Source organism: Betta splendens, chromosome 1 (assembly GCF_900634795.4).
Source record: "Betta splendens chromosome 1, fBetSpl5.4, whole genome shotgun sequence".
Taxonomy (NCBI): Eukaryota; Metazoa; Chordata; class Actinopteri; order Anabantiformes; family Osphronemidae; genus Betta; species Betta splendens.
In genome coordinates this window covers 4,908,719-4,914,534 of record NC_040881.3, presented here as the reverse complement: position 1 = coordinate 4,914,534, position 5,816 = coordinate 4,908,719, and the positions used below count along the sequence as shown (strand labels likewise).

The following is a 5,816-nucleotide window of genomic DNA, read 5'->3' as shown; positions in this document are numbered from 1 at the left end:
GTGAGCGCCTTTCTCTCTGCCAGCGCTGTGATAGACTACTGACCTGTCCAAAGCGCGCCCTGCTTCTCGCACAGTGACAGCTGGGATGGGCTCCAGCTCCCCCACGACCCTTAACCGCATAAGTGGTGCAGATAATGGACGGGGGGATGGATGGCTTTCTGTCTCTATAGCTCCTCTCACGCCGCACACTGAAGGCGCGATCATGGAGCCAATTTTCTGCCCCCGTGTAAGAGGCACAACACTGGCACAAGGGGTCATTATTGACCCCGCTCATTGTCACCACAAGATGTAGTGAAACGGCTCAAATGCTCCATTTGAGTGTCTGTAAATGAAAGGAAAGCTAGGGCTGGAGATTGGGGCCACGGGGGTCTGAACCTCCCTTTACTTTTATTTGATTGTGGCGCCGGGCACATGGGTTGGGCTGCTCTTTAAACCTCAGCATCACACGCAACACGTCAACCATTAGTCCATTCAGATCCTTAAGCAGCACACGCTGAATCAAGGCAGACGAACAAGGTGCCTACCTGCTTTTTGGTAGCTTCACTTACCCTCTAAAAGAAAAGTATTTGCGATTTCAATCAACATTCATGGTCCTAGTCATCTGATCCATAATTGTGGAGATCATATAGAATAAATGCAACACGACTTTCTGGGCGATAAGATATTTCAGGCACCAGACAACTCATTCTACAAGCGCTCCAGTCTTTATTGCAGACATATCCTGCATCATGTTTACTTGTGATTTTTATTGGTCTATACATGTAATTTATTAGGATCTAGGTCCATACCTCCGTCTACGTCTCACTTTAACAGCGCTGTATTTTCCCACAGCATCCCTCCTCCATAGATGATAGATGACTAGATGCGCTCACATCTCCCCATCTTTGCTGCAGTGTCACAGTATTTCTCCTGGTTTATGAAGATAGTGAGTTCAGGTGTCACCTTACTGGCTGCTCTTATTGTCACCGTGTTTATTATGTGACAGGAAGGTACAACGTATAGACAGATAATCGCGATACCCGGTGAAAAAGGTCAAAAGCACAGGAGCCTTGACTCTAATGGGCAGCCGCACTAATACGTTTGGCCCCACAGATGTGCATTCAAGTGGTTCTCCTTATCCATTTCCCATTTTCTCAGTCACACCTTATTTACCACCCTGCCAGCCTCATTTGCATTGTAATGATTAGACGGTATGCATGCAAAATAGCTTTTTAAAAATGGTTTAATAGTCCTAAATATATTCATGAGATTCCCATGAGCGGCGTGCAGACCTGTCAGACTGAGAACTCATCGCTAACACAAATAAAAATGCATATACAGATGTAACATTTCATAACCGGCCAAATAAACAAAGGTGGAATATGAAGACAGCGCATTACATTTTAGTAAAATGGTAAACATCAAAAGTCATTTCTTGTGGGACAATAACTGTGGTAATGCTACATTCAGACGGCGGCTGTCCGTCCTCGAGCAGCTCTTTGGCCTCTTGCCTTCAGTAAGAGTGAACAGGGAGGAAGGAGCTGGAACCAGGTGCTGCTATGATCAAATAAAGCTTCATGGCGTCCGTGTTCTCCCTTATGGAGGGTACGAAGCATTAGAGGGAAGGGGCTACTGCCCAAGGGCCACAGCCAGACAATAGAGGGGACTAACGAGGCATTTGTATCTTTTTGGACCCTTTTTGACCCTTTCAAAATAAAATATTAAGTTGCAATTTCCCTTATTTTCATTTCACATTTTACAGATTTGCATTTTTAAATACAATAAAATCACCCAACAATTTAAATAACTATAAGAACAACGCGGCTAAAACCTTTATTTCCTCTGAACAATGAATAGCAGTGAACATGCAACAGAACAGGGTGGAGACACGTCAGAGACACGTACGCAGGTGATTACACAACATAGACCGCTCTGAAAAAACAACTTACAAACGCTTAAAAGCAGCAACTAATGCAAAAAGGATGTGTACTGCAGTATAAGTAAAATCCTGGGTGAACATATAATGAGCTGACAAATGAAATAATAACAGACTTAAGCTGAGAACGTCCTCTTTAAACTGCGAGTTAAGTATAGCTTTAACATGAGAACGCTGCTTCAAAACCAGCCTGAAGAGGTATGAATTAAGGAAGAGGGACATAAGAAGAAAGGCTGGTGTTTAATTCACCCAACAGTTCGTAATTGGATTTTGCTTTGATGTCCAACACCAGTCACCGCGGGATGGAAAAAACGAGAAGCTTCTCTTCAGGGAGATTTATTTTATAGCTGGTTAAATGTTCCTTATTTTCTTTATTAACCGGAGACTCAAATTGCAATTACTCCACGTGACAATAATGAAAACATTGGTCCTGTGTGTAGTTTGCTACACTTGCACTGTTTCTGAAGGAATGTTTCTCTTTCACGCTGTTTTTGAAGTACTAGGTGAAATCTCACTGCAGAAACGAACGAGGCGTGTCTGAAGTTGTGTCAGTTACGCAGCTCACACACTTCGACTCGTTGGAGAAAAAGGCTCGCCTCAATTTTATGGGATTACAAATGACATGAGCGCCGCACTGTTGCATCATGGGAAAATTAATTAGGCTAAAGACTGAAGGGCCTGCATGCTGCAGTGCTCGCAGAGTTGTTCTCTCGCTCGCTGTGGAGCAGCGGATTCAGTTTATCTCTGGCTCTTTCTCCAAGGCGCTCCTCAGACTCTTGTTTTGCGGTGGGACTCGGACGCGAGTCAGTGAACAAATTAGCTGAATCAAAGTCAGCCGCGCGTGACGCAGGTGCACGCGTGGGCTTCAGGAGGAACAGTGCGCGTCCCAAAATGAGCCCCCTTGTGTTGAACTTTCTCCAGACTGGTCGTAGCTTATGGGTGATTTATAGTTCACTGGAAAATAACAGCCAATGCTGCCACCAACATTTCTCCAGAGGGAACTTTTACGTCCTCACACACAACAAGAGGGAACACATGGAGTCAAATGAAATCAGCTCTGGCAACGTGTTCAGTGATTCTGCAGCTCGGGCTCCAGGGAGACTTAGTGTATCCTCATTTCCGTGGTAACCGGCAAACAGCCTGGCAGGAAGTGGAGGCTGCTGAAAACCAGCATCCACCGGCCAATCCCAGAGATCTGACAGCAACACGGCCACTGCGGCTCCCGCCGCCAGGCGTCCTGCGGCCGCGCATGGAGACGATGTTGACACAAACGCGAGTTAAATGTGATGTTTGCATTCTTTGCCGGCATCGGGGGACACGATGGCGCAGAGGCGTGACTTCGCATTGTGTACTTCTGACATGGTCGTACATAAGATACAACGCTAATCCCTGAGATCGAAGGTGCTGGTTGTTGTTGATGTGTCCTCTGAGGAACGAGGGAAGGTCACGCTGAGTCGCAGGCAAACAAAACCCGTTACCTGCACCGGGGCCAAATATCTTAACTTCACAGGATTTGCATGAACATTCTCACACAGCAGTCTGGCCCCTTTGCTATTTCATTGTTATCGTTTCAACTCCATCAGAACTTTCAAAGGCATTTCACTGATTCCAAAGGCAGGTCTGCTGTTACTGAGGAGGAAATATAGAGCACACAAAGCTTTCAAAGGCGATAAGCTGCTGGCAAAGGAGCCAGTAAGACCACAGCTTGGATCTTCTATGATTGACTGCTCAATAAGGACCACAGTTTAAACTGAAAGCGTTTCATTAGATAAATGTCTACTTACTGCAGTCTTAATCTAACCATATAACACTTTTTAGCTTTCTCAGTTTGTATGTTTTATGCTAAACACAATTAGAAAATTCCTGCTATTACTACTGTTCCATTTAATCCGTGAGGTGGGGAAGGATAAACTACTTTATGATAAGTGACTTTTATGATATCAGCCGAACATCTGCTCCGCTGGAAGCTCCAAATGTGTCCCTAAAAAACTCAGAAGTACAGTGAGGGTACAGTAAGTTTCCATCTCACAGTGTGAGCTGTGAGAAGGGATCAGCGACACCTTATAGGAACCTAACACTGCCATTTTGTGCAGTAAACCTCCTGACACAGCGCTCGCAGAGCTGCCTGCTGTGGGATTTAAGTTTTAAACTAATGCCCTGTCATAAGTGTCCCACATTCTGCCGAGTTCTTATGGAACATCTTTATGTAACACTCTGCTCTAAAGTGTCTCTTCCTGAAAACGGTCTTTGTTTCTGTGCAGTTTGACCCGCTTGCTTTTGACCTCGGCATGCTCAGGACATTTACTAAAAGAGGTTTTAGGAGATTAGGAACATTTCGCTGACTGGACGTGTGCTTTGACTGATCAGCTCTTCTCCGCTGCGCCCACAATCAGCATCACACGCAGAGAAGGACGCGACCTTTAGGAGGAATCCATCCGGTTGCGGCAGACACTGCATGTGAGTCAGTGGGGGTTTTCTCATTAATCACTGGCCGTGTTCTGTTTTATATGAACTAAACTTTGTGCGGTGCCTTCAGGTGACAGCAGCGAGAGTAAGTGAATGTGAGTGTTCTTCAGGGCTGTGATGGCTGAGTGGTTAAAGCGTTGGACTCGAAATCCAATGGGGTCTCCCCGCGCGGGTTCGAATCCTGCTCACAGCGAGCTCTTCTTACACCTTGTCTCATCATGTTGTGGTAATTTAATCCTTTATAAAACAACAGATGCAGCTTCACTAACACTTTGCCGATGGGACAGAAAAGCACTAAAGTAATGAGCCCGCCTGTACAAAGCAGCAGGAGGAGGAGCTGAATTTTCGTGACCTACTGGCTTGAATTACATTTGCTCTGTCTCCTTCTCTTGATGAACATGAATTATTCAAATATTTATTACAATTTAACATGTGCTGTTACATAAGTTAACAGCACAGTATATCACATAGGGTTATTGCACCATGAGTCTTTGCTCTATGTGAATGGAGAGTTGTGGTGGGGGGCAGGCGGTTCCTCCTAAGCTCCACCATCATCTCCACAGTCATGAGCGTGTGGAGCTCCAGCTGGTTCTGACTGCGCCACTGGACCAGCTGCTCCACTTCCTGTCTGCCCAGTGACGGTCCTGTTGTCTGCATACTCTACTTCAGGGGTTTCACAGACGGGTTCCCTGAGGTGCAGCCATTAGTTTGGAGGGAGAAGAGCGGTGGGGAGAGGACGGAGCCCTGTGGTGCGCCGGTGCTGAAGGTGCGGGTGCCACATGTGATGCTGCCCAGCCTCACCTGCAGCCTCCTGTCAGTCAGGAAACAGGAACAGACAATAGTTTCACTGAAAAGTCTACGTTTAGAGCAGTCAGGTCATTACAATATTTAAACGGCATGTATTTCGCAATTGTCAGGGCATCTCTGCGATGAGAGGGGGCAAAGTAAACGCAGTAATGAAATGCTGCTGATAGCGCTGTCATTTGCATGGGATGAATAATGTGACTTTTAAACATCACTTTAGGAAATGAATGAATGGCACAAACAAACAAAGAGCAGGCTATTTAGACCTAATGTGTGAAACGCTCCATTATCGTGACTGTTCTCGTACTTGAATTATTCAGGAACTGCCAGTGACTTGAAATAATCAGCTATTATCTCCATCCTCTTTCTCTCATTTTGCTGGAAACAGCCAGAGTCAGTGATTTATCTATTGTACCTTATTAGCAGCTTCTAAGGCGCCATTAAACTGTTTTTATGTCTGCTTATTTTACAGCGTTGTCTTGTGTCCTTCCACAGACGCGCTCAGCCAACCTCCGGTGTCCTATCAAAGGCTTCGAACGGCAGCTCCACCGCGGTTCTTGACTCTGAAGCTGCGCATTTGAAGCCCGCGAGAGGCCGCGCTGCCTCCCACTCGCTTCTTTTAACTGGGAAA

At 45.9% G+C, this 5,816-nt stretch overlaps 1 non-coding gene across 1 annotated transcript; it reads left to right on the top strand.

Moving 5' to 3' along the window:
• The first annotated feature begins 4,492 nt into the window (after positions 1-4,492).
• On the top strand, positions 4,493-4,574 carry trnas-cga (transfer RNA serine (anticodon CGA)). Its single transcript has one exon. It is a non-coding gene; the product is annotated as a tRNA-Ser (tRNA).
• Positions 4,575-5,816: the final 1,242 nt, after the last annotated feature.